The sequence below is a fragment of the Monodelphis domestica genome, chromosome 3 (assembly GCF_027887165.1).
Source record: "Monodelphis domestica isolate mMonDom1 chromosome 3, mMonDom1.pri, whole genome shotgun sequence".
Lineage (NCBI taxonomy): Eukaryota > Metazoa > Chordata > Mammalia > Didelphimorphia > Didelphidae > Monodelphis > Monodelphis domestica.
This window is the reverse complement of record NC_077229.1, coordinates 234,997,372-235,017,007: the sequence shown is the minus strand read 5'-3', so window position 1 is coordinate 235,017,007 and position 19,636 is coordinate 234,997,372.

Sequence of the window (19,636 nt, the reverse complement as noted above, 5' to 3'; positions counted from 1 at the left end):
AATAATATGTTCATAAGGGCAAGTCATATTAGAAATAAAAATCCATTCCCAAATACCAATTTTATATGATGTTCACTGCATATTCTTGAGAATTAGAATGTATATAAATACACTGGATCTTCATATGTAATTGAGAACTGAAACATGCAGACTCCCCATACAAAAAAGGCTGAAGCACTTGCTTCCAGAAAAGTCATGATTTTATTTATTTATTTATTTATTTATTTATGTGTGGTTTTAAAAATATTTATTTATTTAATTAATTTAGTCATGATTTTTTATATAAATTACTTTGACAGACTATGGAGCACCTGTAAATATTTTGTAATGAGCAGAAATCAACCAAGTATATATGATTAGAAAAAGTCATTTCAATTGGCTTGTTAGCCAAGATTGGGACATTCCTTGAAAAGGCACTAGCTAACCAGAACTTGGCCATTCTCCTTGGTGGTTCTCTTTTGATGGATCTCTGCTCTACATTTGACTATTTTCTTGTAGGCATTTAGTGAAAAGTAATTCTATAAGGGAAGAGACTCTAAAGGTCTCAGTTCTTGGTCTCAATGTTTGTCCTTTTGCTTTTGTTGAACAAAATTAATATGGAGGTTCAGTACAATGTAAACTTTAAAGAGTCAACAGAGTGAACATATAGGAATTTAAGGAGTTGAATTCTTATTAGGTTTTGTAGCCAGTCCAAAATCAATGCCCCAAGGAGCAAGTAAAATAAATTTGGGGACCCAGTCTAGTAGAATACTGCTCATCTGGCAGTAATGCCTCATTTGGATACAACCTTAGTCCAATTAATACTAAAATGCATTAAGTCTGAGCCCACTTTATCTAGAAAACAAAGTAGCATATGCAGTATATGCTCATGTTTTTTTTTCTTTTCTTGCTATATCTTCAAAGTAAATTTCCCTATCTAAAAAATTAATTTATGTTAACTGATTAAGTGGAACTAGGGTACTAGTCATTGGAGATTAACATACCTGAGAATGGGTGACTGAGTATGGCATTAAAGAAAAGACACTAGAACTTCTTCAAATGTAACATATAATATCCTCAAATCTTCAAGAGTAAACTGAGATGATATTACCCCTCACTTGTAAGGAGATATTCTAATCATTGCTTAGAGCCTTCAAGTGAAGATGACCCCACTACCATTCAAGATATTTGTGTTGTGCCTCTGCTTGGTTAACACATTGTCACATGGAATATGAATTGTGAAATTATGATTTTTAATTGTTTTTTCTCTTTGTATTTGTAATAGGATATTTTAATTTTTTTCTTTTTTTCTAATCTTGATGATAATTGAAGTATATGACATCAGTATTAATATTTTTTTTTACATGAAGGATAAAGTTTATAGTATAAGTTTACAGTATCTATTAGCTCTAGTAATATGCATACCCAAAGGCTTTCAACTATGGAAACCCGCCATTTATTGATAAATATTATGGGACTTTGTTTTAAGAGTATGCCTGATTCCAGGAGAAGGGAACAAAAGAGCCACTATACAGTGCCAAGTAGCACGAAGTCAAAACAGACCAAACCCAATCCAGGGAGGATTGTTGAACTTCTATTCCAATACAAAAGGACTCGAACATAGTGTGTGAATCGAGGTTGCGGAACTTGACATATGAGTCAAGTACCTCAGGTTGGCTATTGTCCTGACTCCCCTTATCTCTGACAGTGACAGTAAAATTAGACCAGGGAATGATTTTTCCCATTTGTTCTGAAACTTAGTCCTTTCTTTCTTATAGTTTGAGAATTTTATGTAGTACTGGTTGCAAAAGGGTAAAGTGCTGTATTGTTGCTATTGTCATACAGGTTAATGGGACATAAGTCACTTTAATTGAGACTTGCTATGATTAAAGAACCTGTTACAGATTTTTTTTTCCTCCAAATTTTATCCATGTAAGATTTTTATTTTGTTTTTTATTATTTCTGTGTTTCTTATTATTTTTATGTAGAATTTCATTTTTTTACTGTTTTATTTTGGGATTTTTTTGGGTGGTTTGTTTTTGTTTTTCTTTGACAATTGTTTCATATACCTCATAACTCAGTCATGTGTCCCAAATGTGATTCTGATGTTGGTCAATACCCTCCTCAGGGGGGATTGTGTAATTACCCTAAAAATTCAAGATTTAAAAATTTTTGGAGAAATTTCAGGAAAAGAAACTTGCCAATATCCTAAATAAAGAAAGTGGATCCTTTTGGAGAAGGTGCTGTAAAGATGCCTGAAGAAGCCACACACTGCATCAAAAGATACAGAATGAATTTTGGGATATAAAGAACTGAGCTGAAGGGGGTTGAACATACTTATTCTGAATGTAAATTCTTATGACAAAGGGGACTTCCCCCTAATTGGCATTTTACTCTCATCCCTAACTATTGTAACCTCTTCTTAAAAAAAATGTAACATTATAATTTTAGCTAGAAGGTATTTAGAGTTATGATAGTTATTTTTAAATGATCCATTGGGGAGACAGGTCTCCCATAGGATCACGGGGGAGGGGAAATTGTGTCGAGGAAGTTTATCCCCTCTCCCTCCTGAGTAGCTGTCCATCAAACATTCCTGACATATCACAGTTGCACCAGGTTTTGCATGGGTCAAAGTGCTGTGCCTCAATAAAGGTCAAGATTTTGGGCTTTTTAGGGGGAGAATAGACAGGGAATTGGGGAGAATTGAGAAGAGAACAAAAAAGGAAGAAGTCAGGAACAGAGCAGGCAGGTGAGGGGGGAAGGGGAAAGAGATTAGCAGGCTAGGGACCATGAGGTCAGGTAACTTATAGGAATGATTGTCCATCCTTCCTAATAAACTTTATAAAATATATACCTGGGTAGAAATAGTATTTCAATTATTACACATTCCATATCACAACTCTCATTGTTAAGAATTTATTCTTATTATCAAGTTTAATTAAGTCTCTTTATAAAATGTTTTTGGAGATCATCTGTAGATTCTATTAATTTCCATTTTATTTTCTTGTTCAAGAGTATCTGGGCAATTTTCTTTGATAATTTCTTGTATTGTGATGTCCAGGATTTATTTAATTTTTAATCATGGTTTGCAGGTAGTCCAACAATTCTTAAATTGTCTCTCCTGGATCTCTTTTCCAGGTCAGTTGTTTTTTCAATGAGATATTTCATGTTTTCTTCTGTTTTTTTTTTTTACTCTGATTTTGTTTTTTATAATTTCTTGATGTCTCATGAAATCATTAGTTTTTAGTTCCTCAATTCTAATTTTTGAGGCCTGATTTTCCTTCATCAACTTTAGGTCTCCTTTTTTCATTTCTTCTTGCATTGCTTTCATTTCTCTTTCCCACTTTTTCCTCTGCCTTTTTTAATTAGTTTTTGATGTCCTTTATGAGCTCTTCCAGAATCTGAGTCCAATCTATATTTTTATTTTGTACTTTGCATGTGTTTGCTTTGCTTTCACTATCCCGTTCTGTGCCTGTACCTTGCTCTTTGACTTAAAAAAAAAAAAAAAAAACCTTTATAATTAGGTTGTTGTTCTTGTTGTTGTTGTTGTTGTCTGCTCATTATTCTTACCTTTTTATAGGTAAACTCTGTGCTCTGGGAGATTAGGGCACCCTCTTAAACCTCAGTCCTTCCTTGATGTCACCTTTAGCTTTATTTCTGGGTTTCTGCCAGTTTCAGTTCTGCCAGGATGGTATGATGGTCTGAGGGCTGGGAGCTCTGAGGGCCACTTCCCATTACTGATTCATTTAACTCTTGAGATTCTGATGGCTGAAATTTTTGCCTCGGACTTGGGCATACGATTTTGGTCTCACTCTGCCCTTTCTCAGGTCAGGTTCACAGTAGATTGCCCTGTCCTGGGGCTCTTCCTTGAGCTTTAGGCAAGAAGATCTGGAGACACACCCATCCACCCCACTTTCGGTTTACCAACTACTCCAAACTCAGATTTATGTCCTTGCCACAGGCCCAGAATGAGACTCCTGGCTTTCCTCTAGGCCAACACTGATGAGACTGCTTTAGCACAGACTGCCCTGGGCTAGAATTCCTGGGTTTCACTGCTAGTTTTGGAATTTCAAGGGGTATGGGTTGGTTGGACCTCTATTTGCCCAGGCAGGGTCTCAAGGTCTGATTCTTGTTTTGACTCAGGTTCAGAACCTGGCACAGCAGATGTGGGAAAGGGGGTGTGGCTTGCCCTTGGCTTGCTCTTAACTGCTTGCTGTAGCCTCCTGCTGTCTGTGCTCCCCTCTCACCCCAGTGCCTTATATGTTCTCTGCCTACTTTTTAAGTTTTTCTCTTCTTGAAAGATGCTTCACTCTGTCTTCTTGTTAGTTCTTTCACTCCTATATTCACTTTGGGGTGTTATTTTAAGATAGGTTGGAGAAGATTCTCATGGTAACTTTGCGCTTCTCTGTTTCTACCTGCCATCTTATCTCTGTCTCACCAGTTTTCTTTGTAACTTCTAAATCATTATGCCTAATTATTTTCTCTACTATTAAATAGAACATGGCTGATATTTTTGCCTCATGACAGTTTTCCTAATACTTGAACACAGCTATCATTCTACTCCAAGCTAAACATTCCCATCTCTTTCACCTGTTCTTAATCCATAACATATTCAAAGCCTTTCACCAGTCAACTGATCTTGCAGCCAACAAACTTATATTATTCAATCAGCAAACATTTATGAAACATCTGCAATGTGCCAGTCACAGTACTAAGTGCTTAATAAGCATATTTTATATTCCTGTCACTTGTCCTCTATTGGTGATAAAGAGAAAGATAAAAAAACTGTCCCTAATCTTTAAGGAGCATACTTTGCAATGGGAGAGGCAACATGTAAATAACTGTACAAAAAATAAATACAGAGTAGGTGGAATGAAATATAAAAGGGAAAAACAGTGGAAATTAGGAAGATCAGGAAAGGTTTCCTACAGAAGGACCATTTTGTTACCTTCTGCTAAGTCTTCTAAAGCTTATCAATATCGTTCCAAAGGTGTGATTCCAAGAACTGAACAAAATACTTCAGATGTAATCTTACTGACACAAATTACACCAAGACTATTACCACTCTGATTCTGAAATCTAAGTGCTGGCAAAAAGGATAGAAACTAAGTACCACTTAGATCATGTGATTGACAGCTAAGCTCAATAGGGAGAATCAATGAGTCAATCAATCAGTATACATTTATTAAGCACCTTCTATTATCCAGGCCCTGAGGTTACAAAGAAAACAAAGCAAAAAAAAATTTTCTTAAAAGCTCTTTAAGGAGAGCTCTTTATAGGAGAAACAATCTGCATATATATATATATATATATATATGTATATGTATATATATATAGTGTATATGTGTGTGTATATATATATATATATATATATATATATATACATACATAATAAAACCATACTAGGTAATTTCATTGGAGACACGAGGAGCACTATCTTGCCATCTTACTGGGACCTTAGCTGAGGGTTATACATGACCATGGCTTCTAATAGGCAGAAGTCAGGAAAGAGTGAATTGGAGGAATAGAGGACAGTGAATACAAAGCCCAAAGATGAGTCTTGGAGTCCAAGGTCTAAAAAGGAAATAAGCAAGAAGTCATATTCAGAGAAGTCCACATATTTCTATCTTTTTACTTTAAAAGATAAAGGTAAATAAGAAGAAATATTAAATATCTCAATATCATTTAGAGGAAAGAAAATGAGCAATATTTACATAACTGGACTAAGAAGTTGAGTGAGACATGGGTATAAATCTTACTGCTGATAAGTGCGCAGTCAGGAACAATTTTAATTTCTCTTATCTTTGATATATTCTTCAATAAAATGGGGATAATGCATGTTGTGCTTTCCTCATAGGGTTATTTGGTAGATCAAGTGAGAAAATATATGATGCATGCTTTACAAATCTAACAAGCATTCTGTAAATTTCACTAATTAATAAGTTGGGAAGGTAACATTGTCCAATGGATAGAGAGCAGGCCTTGGGGCCAGCAAGAAGGGTCTAGTTACCTATGCCTCAGATGCATGCTGGCTGTGTAACCCTCAGCAAGTCACTTAACTTCACAATGCTTCAGACAATTTTATGTGATTATAAGAAGATTGAAGAAGTTCTTCAAGAGTTCATTACACCTACAAAATTTCAGGTCAAGGTCCCTCCCTAATTCCCACCCTGCAAAAAAGAACAAAGTCACTAAAATCCATTCAACATGCCTCTCTTTTGAACAGACATTTTTGAATTGCTGAATCTTCCATTAAAACAGAGCTTTGATAAGATAAGAACTCCTTCAATCCCTTCCCTTATTATCAAAGCCAAAGAGAAGCAAAAACCAAGATTATTCACAACAGGGAGTTCAGCCCAAGAAAATCCTGTTAGGTCATCCCATTTCCAAAATGGTAGAATCCTCTTCCTTCAATGACAACCCAGACCTATCACAGGAATTATCTTTCCCTTGATTGATCTCATCATCATTCACCATTGTCCACTGCCATAATCCACAATGTTGAAATTCCTTTATCCATACCACAACCTCCTTTCTTGGTTCCATACCTCCTAGAACTATCCTCTGCCCTCACTGCAACAAATTCTGATTCTACTCCTCTCTGCTTTCTTAGCCTATGCCTTGTTTGACCTCATCTTTCTTTCTTCAAAATCTTAAGTCTTTTTTTTAAACCCTTACCTTCTGACTTAGAACCAATACTGTCATTATATACAGTCAACCATTCAGTCAAAAAGCTTTTTTTAAGCCCTTACAACATTCCAGGCACCAAGTTAAACATCAAGGGCTCAAAGAACTCACATTCTAAAGGTGGAGACAACCTGTTCATACATGATATCTATAGAGGAAATGCCATCAATAATCTTTTTTTTGCTAAATCTAAATAATGACCTTTCAGTCCTCTTTGTATTTCATAGAAGCATTTGATAGTACTGAGCACCCATTCCTTCAAGCCTTTCTCTCTTTCTTGGTCTTGTGACATTACTTTGTTATGGCTCTCTTTATCTCTCTCTGACCTTTTTAAATTCCAATTGTATGATTATCATCCATGCCTCACCCCCATATGTGACTGTCTGCCAGTGTTTTGACTTGGGCCTTCTTCCCTTTTCTGTTTAAGCGGTCTCTTTTAAAAAAATGAGTTCATCAGCTTCCATGCATTCAGCGTTTATCTTTAAGAAAATGATGTTACAATCAATGTCTTAACCTTATCTCTTTTGGGTTCTAATCCATTTTTTCTACAACTAGCCTAGTAGATATATCTATCTGATTATATCAAAATTATCTCAAACTCAATAGATCTGAAACAAAAATTATCCTTCATAAACTCACTATTCCTACTTTTTTTTTTTGTCTCTTTGGAAGCCACCAACATTCTTATAGTCACCCAGGTTTACAGCATAGGAATCATCCTCAATTCTTCAGTCTCACTCATTCATTCATTCATATCCAATTAGTTGCCATTTCTTTTCAGTGTTACATCCACAAAATCTCCATATCCATCCTCATTTCTCCATTCTCAAATTCAGCCCCTCATCACCTCAAATCTACACTGGTATAAGAATCTCCTCAATGGTCTCTCTGCACCCAGCCTCTTGATTCTCTAGTTTATCCTTCACAAAAATGACACACACATATCTATATAAGATATAGATATATAGATATATTCCTAAAGGAAATTTCTAACCATGTAATTCTACTACTCAAGAAATTTCAGGAACTCCTTACTGCCACTAAGATAAAATGTGAATTATTTTGTTAGGCATTTATAGGTATCCAAAATCCAATTCAAATTTATGTTCTAAACCTAATTACATACCAACCCCCCCTTTATACACACTAAATTTCAACAAAACTGGAGAACTTGTACTTCTTTATGATGTCCTATCTCTGACCTACATGCCTTTGCACAGGTCCCATTCTTGGAAGACTCTCCCACTTCAATTTTGCCTCTTGGAAGTTCCCTTCAAGGCTCACCCCAAGGACTACACCTTCAAGGGGGCAATTATTTACTCTTCATTTCTTCAATTGTTAGCACCTTTCTCAGTAAAATTACTACTAATAATAATCATAACTATTATTACTGTGCACTTATAGATAGATAGAATCTATTCTATCCTCCAAGAGAATGTTAACTCCTCAGCGGTATTGTGTCAGTCAAGGGACCATATCACTTTTGCCTTTGCATTCCTAGTACATATTCCATAGTAACCATTTAATAATTGTTTCTTGATTGATTGATAATTAGCATTCCACAACCCCTGAGTGAGCTCTATCTGAACAGGAAACCTTTCACACAACTTGATCACACTAATCTACATCATGCTATGTAGGGCCTCTTAAACACTGGGAGACCATTAGGAGAAATCTCCGGCTTGTTAATAATGATTATAATGCTGAAGTTACCTAAAACATTATAGGGTACTAGATGGAAAATTACAACTCTGAGGCAGATGTACAATTAGCTTGATACATATGAAAAATTATAATCAAAAGATCAGGAAGTCAGTGGATCATCAAATTCCAGATGGGGAAGTGGCTCCACAATGTCAAATATTTCCACTTTTGTGGAGAAAATAGAAATTAAGGAGAGACCAAGAAATTACCCTTTCAACTCTTAAAAAAAAATCAGTCCTTAGGCCACTTTCACCTTTGTGCTTCAATCTCTAGTTTCTCTCATACTAATTAATATAATCTCTCTCAGAAGAGGGATAGGCCATGGGTACAAGGAGAGAAGGACTTTGCTTCCAGGGAAACAGAATGGGAAGATCAGAGGTAAGGTACATTTTCTAAAAGTCATGAAAAACTTGAAAAAGTTGCTCCATCTGACTGCTATCATGATCTTCCTAAATCACAAGTCTGACTGTGTCATTTCTTACTCCACTCAATAAATTCTAGTGGCTTCCTCAAGTTTCACCTCAAATACTACATTGTGTAGGAAGGCTCTTCTGATGTGCTCTTAATGGTCCCTCCAGCCTCCAAAGTCCCATGCCTTCTCTTCTTCTAGTTATACTTCATAGATCTGGTACACACCTAGGTATTTACATGGTGCTTCTCCCATCAGAATGTGAGTTCCTTGAGAGGAGAGACTATATTATTTTTTCTCCAAGATTAAGCATGATTCCAGAAACATAGTAAATGAAATTAATGCTTGTTATCTAAGTTCCAAAGGGTTGCCATTAAAGGTATGTGGAAGACTGTTTCTTAGCTCATTACCCCTTCACTCTACTGCATTTTTTTGCTATTTCCTTCTGAATCATCTGTTTCCTCTGTTTGACTCTTGAGATAGACCCAGAAATGCTGTCCAAGTCAGACAATAGGTCCTCATAGTAATTCCTTCAACTTCCTGTCCCTCCATAATTATGTTGGTACATATCAATATTCTTGGCTTTAATCATATTAAATAAGCATTTCATATGTAATAAATTGTGAGGACTCTGTCTTTGAAGAAAGATATATATTCTATTTAGGGACTAGAAATTACTATGCCAAGATGCCATGTACAAAATCTCTCATATTAAAAATATAGATATTAAGAGTGGAATAGTGGCAAAAATGCTGGGCTTGGAATCAAAACTTAGTTGGAATCCTTCATCAGAGACCTAATAGCTATGTGATCCTAGGCAAGTCACTAAATCTCTTGACCTTTATTTCTTCATCTGCAAAATTAAATAATTGCAGGTTATTATCTTCTCAAGGCTGATGTGAAGATCAAATAGATAATATATGTGGTGATTTGCAAACTTTAAAATGTTAAATAAATGTCAGTTATTATTAACAATACATTTATCTCTGAAATATGCATTCATATTAATTTAACAGAACCTTTATTCAGAGTATCTCAGAGCTTGAGATGACCCCAGAAGTCATTTGATCTAATTTGTACCTCAACTAGAATACCCCCTACAAGGTAAAACTCATTGGAATTTAATGAAACTCACAAAACAAATATACATTTGTTGATCCAGAGACAAAGATTTTTCTTGGCCAGGAAGATATAAAAATAATTTAAAGGATTTGGTCATGATGGAGAGGACATAGAAAAACCTCTTGCAGCAGAAAGGATTTTGGCCACTGAGGCATGAAAGGAAACCATGGAAGCCAGATGGCAGAGGTTGGAAAGATCATGACAGGCATAGGGAATAGATATTGAAAAGGCAAGGTTGCTGGAGATAGTGTCATCTGTGAGGAAATAAATTTTAAAAAAAGAACAGAGTCCTTGGAAGGAGAAAAATTTAATAAGATTGGAAAGGTTGCAAGGGGGAAGATTGTGAAGGACTCGGTTCTCAGAGCAAATAAAATATGTTCTACCTAGTACCATCAACCTATGTAGAGATGAATCTGGTAAGTTTGCTCCCAAAAGTTCATTTCCATCCTTTCCCCCACTTCAAATGATATATGGTTGTCCTACAACTATTTTCTATCATCTTCCTGGGTTGTGATGAAAGAACCTTTTAAATGTCAACTGAGCTAGAACTGAATTCTCATGCAAAAGATACATCCTTTGCTTGGTAGCTTTTGGGCAAAGAAAGAAGAAATAGTGTAAATTTCCTGGTGGGCGGTTAGAAGGAGGGAGAATTAGCAATAGCAAAAATATCAGTAGTTTGTTGCCTACCACCAGATGCCCTCTCTTCTCAGCTGTCTGTTTCTCTTCTGGGTATATTCTTTCCTGATTTTAGATAAATGAATATCAGAAATGGAAAAAAAAAATCAAGTTCAAAAGAGCAACCAAAGTTCAGAGAAGCCACTAGAGGTCCAAGAACTGGAATTCATAATGGAGTCTGCCAGGAGTTGCATCAGCCAAGCTCACTGATGAGCCAGCTATGAGCACTGACATGCTTGAAGCAGCATGCAACTGGCCTGGCAGATGAGACATGTCCTGGAATGAGGAAGCAACTTTTCTATTGGCTATGCACCAGCCAAAAGTTCATTTAATTAGGGAAATAATTTGTAGCAATCATCTTAAGTTTGAGCTCATACTTCCAGGGACAGAATTGGTATATAGAGGAGAAAAGGTTTCCTGCTTCAAAGTAAATGGTTTCCTACAATTGTCACCACTATGATTTTTCAATAAGCATCCCTTTGTTTAAAAAAATTATTTGATTTCAAATGATTGACTGATATTGGGGGTATACTATGGAAATTCATCATGGGGAGATGGTAACTAGTCAATCAAAAATAAGCAGAACACACAAGATGGGAACAAATAGTGAGGGAATATGTAGCTATCAGAGCTCTCAATATTATCTCCTCAGTAGTTGTGGTAATTGGGAACGTGAGTCCAGGGCAGAAAACTTATCTATATCTATATCTATATCTATATCTCTCTATATATGCAAATATATATATATATATATATATATATATATATAATATATATATATATATATATAAAGTAAAGTTAGGGGATTCCATAAGGTCTGGCCTCAGTGGCTTGATATCCCAGTTAATTATGTGTATAAGGATATTTGTTCAGTCATTTCTGACTCTTCATGACTCTGTGGACCATGGCATGGTAATACCATCCATGAGGTTTTCTTCCACAAAGATACTAGAGTTATTTGCCATATTGTGGATCAGGGCAAACAGAAGTTAAGTTACTTGCCCAGAATCACACAGCTAGTGAGTGTCTGAGGCAAGATTTGAACTCAAAATCTTTCTGCTTTCAGACCCACCATCTATCTCTCCACAGCACCATCTAGTCGTGTCTTATAAGGATATAGATGTTCAAATTAAGATTTAGTGAAAGTGCTATTGCTCCTCACCAAAAAAGGGAATGGAAGTGATAGGAGTGAAAATAATAACTATATAATGCTTACTATCTTCTGGCACTGTGGTAAGAGCCTTACAATTACTATGTCATTTGATCCTCAACACCTAGGGAAGTGGATGCTATTATTGTTCCCATTTTATAGATGAGGAAAGTGAGGGAAGCAGAGGATAAACTGCTTACTCTGGATCACATAGCTAGTCACCAGCTAGGGTGGAATTTGATATCAAATCTTCCTGACTCTGTACAGGGCTCTATCCACTTTACCATCTTGTTGTCCCTCAGGGATTTGAGATTTAATGCACTGATATATAGAGAACTTCCAAATGAAGAAACTCCCCCATCAATGCAGGTAAAAAAGCATCTTAGAGGGGGCAGCTGGGTAGCTCAGTGGATTGAGAACCAGGCCTAGAGACGGAAGGTCCTAGGTTCAAATCTGGCCTCAGCCACTTCCTAGCTGTGTTACCCTGGGCAAGTCACTTGACCCCCATTTCCTAGCCCTTACCTCTCTTCTGCCTTGGAGCCAATACATAGTATTGACTTCAAGACGGAAGGTGAAGGTTTAAAAAAAAATCTTAGAAACTTGCCTAAAAAACTAAGAACCCAGGGTCACTCAGCCAGTGAGTGTTAAGGTCTGAATTTGGACCTAAGCTTTCCTGGCTTTCAACTCATAAATACAGCAACTCATATAATATAGCATATAGCAATATTAGACACAGCATGGTTAAGATTTTTGTGTTTTGAAAGATTATTTCCCCTTACTTTGAAATACGAGTTAGCATTGCAGATTGGAATACAAGGAAAAAAATCTTAGGTTCTTCTATAAGCCATCCCTTTTAGGCACTGCCCTTTTAAGAGGGTGAGCAAAAACTAATTCCTGGCACCTCTTAGATAACAGTCAAATATTTCCTGAATGTCGACTGTTCCTCATCTTTTACTGTGACCCCCAAAATATCTGAGGTCTTCTACTCTTTTTCTCTAGTACCTTCAAAGTTAAAGTTTATCTGGTTTGGAAATCTAGTCCTGTGGCATTTGGTATCATAAATAGAAGCCCTCACATCTCCCTTGAATATTTCTTGACTTACTCAACATTAGTAACAAGTACCAGACTGCTATCTTCCTCAATCAAACAAACACTGTGCTCAAAAATCCCAAGGCAAAGATCTAGAAAAATAGATAGCAGACTTTGCTCCCTACCTTAACCACTCTTCAACCTTCAAAATAAGAGGGAGTATCTTTTATATAAATCAGAGATGAGACTTTCAATACAAGTGCAGACATTTTGGAAGTCATATCTGCTTCTATCCTATCATCCCAAGCTGAGATAAGTCATATGATCTGAATGCAGATTTAGAGGGCTGCCCTATCCCACTCTTATCTCCAATTAACTGTAAAGAAAAGTTTGAATAAATCTTTAACAAATTTTTTGTCATAAAAGGCTCTGTGTGAGTTTACTTTTCCTCTCCCTGATGTGGATGAAAGATTATTCCAAAAACACTCATTTGGAGAAGTGTTGAGTATCAAATTTAGAAAATGAAATGAATAAGAGAAATTAAATAATTCTCATTTTTGAGTTTCTTGACCTTGAGGTTTCCTTATTCCATTGGTTACAGTTTGTGACAATAATTTACCATGTGATCTGAGAGAGGAGTTTAGGGACATTATTCTACCATCCACTTAAAGAAAGGAGGATTTCCTAGGCAGCATAACACTTAAATCTATCCTAGTCACAGAAAAGAGACTTTGTAGCTAATGTCACTTTTGTTCATTGCCTCAGTAGTTCAAAGAAAATATCCTCATCTAAAAAATGGGAATCTCCTAAACACAGTATTTCTTGAGAGAGGAGCATCTCTTATATGTCCAGAAGAGCTGAAAATATGTTATAGGACTGAAGATATAATACAAGAGAACAGAAATCCTGGACTCTCATCTTTATTGCTACCATTATTCATCTGGACCAAAAGGAATGAATTTTCCTATATAGGAGTTGCAAAATGTGTCTCAATTATGTATGAAGATCAAAACAACAGGGAGATATTATGAGTTAGGTGAGGAGTGCTGGGAAGGGAAGATTCTGTGTAAAGGGGAGTGTAATTAAGAGAGAAGAATTATTTTGATTACCTATAGCCTATTTTAAGTGTATCATGTATTTTCTGCATTTGTTAATGGGTGCCTTTATATTTTATGTATTTTATATGGAGTGAAAGGAAGACCATCTTCTACCTAGAATCACTGTTACCTTGAGTGGATGCCTATTCCTTACTTACATGAAGACCTATAAATGAACTAGAAATCCTGTTATTCACATCTTTGGAAACCCAAATACAAACTGTTGTCAGAGTTTTTCCCAGAGTAAATTCAGGGTGATGACAAAATGAGACAAAAAGAAAATGATGAGACAAAAAGAAAATGATTGATTTAGGCCATACAAGCCTAGTTTGAGGACTCTGGATCATGTGTTACATATAAAATACTAATTGATAGGCACTTGCTAACTATTCTTGAAATAATTTATTTCAACATTATTAGGTTGTAAATAAATTCAATGTGAACTTTCAAGTGCTTTACAAATGTCTGATGTTATCATTAGTAGAAGAGTTATTGCTTTGATATTTTGCTGGATTTCCCCCAGATACAGATCACACACACTTACTTTCTTGTCCTATGAAGTTCTTTCCATAATTCTTCATATAAGATTCACCCAACATAAGGAAAATCTGCCTTTCATTCTCTTAATATCTAAGAGTCATCAAATATGACATCTGGGTTACATATTCATCACCTGTCATCTTTATATGACCATTCCACTTTCTTTTCTATGCATGGTAATATTCATTCTATACATGGTAATACATTATATGTAATATACATTGTCACATATGTGAAGATGGGATTAACTCTCCCCTGTCCATTTTTAGGTTAAAAGCGTATACACCCTACATATCCTTAAGTGGGGGAGGTCTGTGACTCACATGTGTGAAAGTAGATGACGAATCAGAAACCATTGACTGCCCCCTGGGCAGTCCTAAGCAAAACTATAGACTATAATTGGTCCACATAAAAGTAGAGGAAGGCACAGGAAGTGATGCAAAGAAGCATCTTTAAAAGGAGTTACAATTTCCTGTACGTTCAGTTCTTTGTTCTTTAGAGTTCCAAGCTCGAGTTGGAGGCTGATGAAAGAATCTGCTGACTAGACCTGAGACCCTAGACTTGGTGAGACTGATCTTAAATCTCTCCCTTTGAACTACCACATGAGTGTGTGAAAAGGCTGACTTCTTCCCTGATTTCCTGGAGGTACTAGCCTCCGGAGAGGCCCCTTGTCTTAGAGAAGGCTTCGCGGCTAAAACCCTTGTTTTAATTTACATCTGGGGCTCCTTTGCTGGGGCTTCTTAAGCCCTGCCTGGTTTCAGACCAGCCCAGAGTAAATATCTGCTCTCTCTGATTTTTCTTTCTTTCTCCTTTTGTAAATAAACTACCATAAAAAGTTATTCTGACTTGAGTAATATATTTCTTGGTGACCACACTCTTATAAATTTGGTCAAAACCTTTTATTTTTTACCCCTTACTTTCTGACCCTTATACATATCATTCCTAGTATAGGCTCCAGTCCACTTAGACTCGCTAGGAAATATTATATTTCTTTTGAGCTTATTTGCCATTGGAATTCTCCTATGATTACTCTATGATTCACAACCAAATAGTATCATAAGTTCTAAATTGTTCACTTGTAAAAATCACATTTATCAAAGTGCTTAATTAATAATGAATAATCTTAAATTATTTCTATTTTTTTTATAACACAAGTTCTACACTGACAAAATGTTTGAGAACTAGTATCATAAACTAATCTCTCTTCTAAGGCCATAAATTGTACTCCAACCAACAACTGGCTGTGTTGGGACAAGGCAAGAGCATGTGAATATTTATGTCAAATTTGTCACCATTATTGGCCAAAACAACTCACTGTGAATGTCATATACAACAAATAGCATATTGTGAGTATATGAATGCAATTTCTATATAAATCAATCAAGCAAGTATTCATCGATCACCCAGGATATATCAGGACTTGGATGGATGCTACAGGAATACAAGGAAGTATAAGACATGGATTTTGCCTTTTAAAAGCATGATGTGATAATATAATAAGAGAAATGAACTTTCCAAACAACAAAAAAAAATACAGTATAAAAGGAATATATTATTTAGTGTCACTCATGAAAAATAAATGCCACAGAATTTCAGAGAACACTAACTTAGCTATGAAATGTTTGATGAAGGAGGTGAGAGATGCTAGAAAGAATTGAGATGAGCAGAAATGAAAGGATCATATGCTTTTACTATATGCTTACTTAACCTTGGGTTTCAGCTTCAAAACAATTTTTTTTTGTTCCTACATGTCCAAAAACTACTTTCTGTGTCAGAAAACAAAAACTAAACTTTTATATGTGTCCTTATGTTAGTATCCATTCTTCCCAAATATAGAATTAAATCTGCCACAGGAAAGATAAATAAAATGGATGTGGAAGACAAGATAGTACTCATCTGACAAAAAAACCTAACTAAAGGTAGGAAAATCAGATAAGTTCAGGACTATTTAGTCAGCATCAGACATTTTGAATCCACCTATTGTTGATATAAGCACATGATCACTGCTGCACTAAGTGAAAGGGCTCAAAATAATTGCTTGTTTCAAATAATTCAAATATCATAGGTTATATGCTAAATAATGATTTTTCTTGTATTACTGTTTATTTTATTCCATTAAATATTCATTTAAATTTGTTCTTCAACTAGAGTTATCAATGAAACACACATTCATCTTCAAAGTGAATGGAAAGAAAACCAATAGGATGGGCTTCAAGAATGAACTCTTTGAAATAAGTCATATCCTAGACAGATGAGAAAGCAGCAACACGCAAAAAATACAAAGTCTAGGAGAAAGTAGTAGCCAGTGCTTTGAGAGCCAAAGAAAGGCACAAGGAGTTTGACAATTATTCCAAGAGGCCTTGTGAAATTGAAGTATGTTTTAATATTTGATCTTAGCATTTGATTTCCTTGGTATTGATTGATGAAGAGAAGAAATCAATTGATCAATCAGCCAATATTCATTAAATGCTCTCTATATGGCAGGCACTGCCCTAGGGGCTAAGGATATGAAAAGGCAAAAGATAATCTATGCCCTCAAGAATATTACAGTATAATGAGGGAGACAAAAGGAAATAAATATTTACAATGTCAATTATATACAGGACAAAGTAGAAATAAGAGAGAGAGAGAGAGAGGGAAGGCACTGGAATTAAAAGAAGTTTGGAAATACTTTCTGTGAAAGATGGAATTTCAGCTAAGACTGAAATGAATCCAGGGAAATAATAGGTGGAATTGAGGAGGGAAAGCTTTCCAAGCAGGCAGAACCTCCAAAGAAAATTCAAGGATCTGAAAGATGGAGTTTCTTGTTTTTGGAACAATGAGCTCAGCATGACTAAGTAGAAGGTTACATTTTAAGGAATAAGAATAAAAAGATAAGAAAGAAAATTGGGAACTAGATTACAAAGCCCTTTGAATACCAAAGAAAACATTTTGTAATTGACCCCAAAGGCAATTGGGAGCCACTGGATTTTATTAAGAAACGGCATGACATGGTCAGATCTGTGCTTTAGAGAAATTATTTTGATGGCCAAATGAACAGAAGAAGAATTGGAATGGGGAGAGAATTGAGGTAAACAAACTTACTAGCAAATAAATCAAGGATGAGATGATGGAAGCCTGTATCATAGTTGGGGCAGTATTTAAGGAGAGGAGGCATATTCAAAAGACATTACAAGGGTGAAGCTGACAAACCTTGGTGGTAGATTGGATATGGGAGATAAAAGTCAATGAGGAGTCTCAGATGACTCCTAAATTGTGAGGCTGTGGGACTGTGAGGATGGTGTTGCACTACTCAGGGAAAGTAGAAGAGGGTGAAGATTTATGGGAAAAGAAAAGAAATTCCATCTTGGACATTTGGAGTTTAAGGTACCTCTTGGACATCCAATCTGAGATATCTAAAAGGCAGTTGGGGATTTGAGATTTAAGATTGGCAGAGACATTGAAGCAAGATAGGTAGATTTTAGAATCAGCAGCATAAATACTGAAAAACAAATTGTCAGATAGGTAGAGAAATAACCAGGAGAGAATAGTACTCATTTTTTTTAAAAAGAGAGTATCAAGTAGGAAAAGATGATCAACAGTGTCAAAAGATGTAAAAATAAAAAAGATCATTGGATTTGGCAAATAAGAGAATATCGGTAACTTTGGAGAGAGCAATTTCAGTGGAATAATAAGGCTGTAAGATGGATTACAAAAAATAAAAAGAGAGTGAGAGGAGAAAAAGCAAAAGTACCTTCGTAAATGGCCTTTTTGTGTTTAGCTACAAAGGGCAGAGGACATATAGGATAATAATTATCTAAGATGGAAAGATCTAGTGATTTTTTTTCAGGATAGAGGAGACATGGGTATGTCTGTAGATAGTAAGAAATGATCCAGTAAACATAGAGAAACTGAAAATAAATGAAAAAATGGGAATAACAGAGAGAGCAATCTGTTGGAGGAAATGAGATAGAATGAGATTATTTGAAGAGGTACAGATGCGAACCTTGAAAGAAGGAAAACTACATATTCACATGAGACAGGAATGAAGGAAGAGATATCATCTAAAGGCATATGAGTGCAAGAAAATGAAGAAGGAGCTTAAGGTGAAGGACCTCATTTTTTTTCCTGCAAAATATGAATCAAGTTCCTCAGCTAAGAGAGTAAGGAGATTTATGGGAAATTGGGAAAGATTAGGAACAGGCACTGTGAAGAGTGGGATAGTAAGTTGGTAAAAGAGTTATAATAGGATTGACTAGCAGTGGTGACAGCTCAGTTGAAGTTATGTAACATAAAATTGCAGTAAACATCATCAAAATAATTGGTTAATTCTCCATTGTCACATAGCAGCATATATACAGGAGCAAAAATGGCTAATGGTAGAAGAGATACAAGGTTGAGTCTTGGCAGAATATAATCAGCTATATGATATTTAAAACTCTTATCTTCCATCTTAGAATCAATACTATGTGTTGATTCCTAGGCAGAAGAATAGTAAGGGCTAGGCAATTGGGAGTTAATTGACTTTCCCAGGATCATGTAGAGCAATATGATATTTTTTTTTAATACTGGGAATTGAATAGAGGAAGACTGTAGTTCTGAATTTGTTTGACTTGACCAAGGAGTCAAGATGAGAAAAGGAGGAGAGAATGACTAGTACAGAGGACATGCCCTGTGCAATAATTGTGTGAAGATTGGATTTGGCATCCTGATTGTAACAATGAAGGTACTTAGCTCTTCCTTGATAGTGAAGATAAAATTTCTATTTTTAGCTTTTAATCCCCAAAGTGTTAACTCAGTATTTACAGTAGAGCTATCCATTTTAACCACAAAATGGTTTTAACTAACTATAAAAAGGTGTGAACTAACCACAAGAGGTGTGAACACCCATTTCATACATTTGAATGGAAGGTCTATGACCCACCTGTGAAAGAGTGGGCAGTCCTGGAGAGGAGCATCTGCTGTGATTGGTAGATGTAAAATTTAGGGGAGGTGACACAAGAGAAAAACGGTCTTTAAATAGAGAAAACAGACACACTGGAGATGAATGGAGAGATCTTCAGTCACTCAGAGTTAGACTGGATAGAACAGTCAGTCTGGCTTAGAGTGAAGAAGAGTCACTTGGAGGAGAGACTGGAATACACACACTTGAGGAGAGACTGGAAAACAGACACTCAGACTTGGAGTGAAGACACTTGGCTGTGGAACTGAACCCCTGGAGGAGTTCATGCAGGAGACCTCAGACTGCTTTCCTTTTAGACAGTC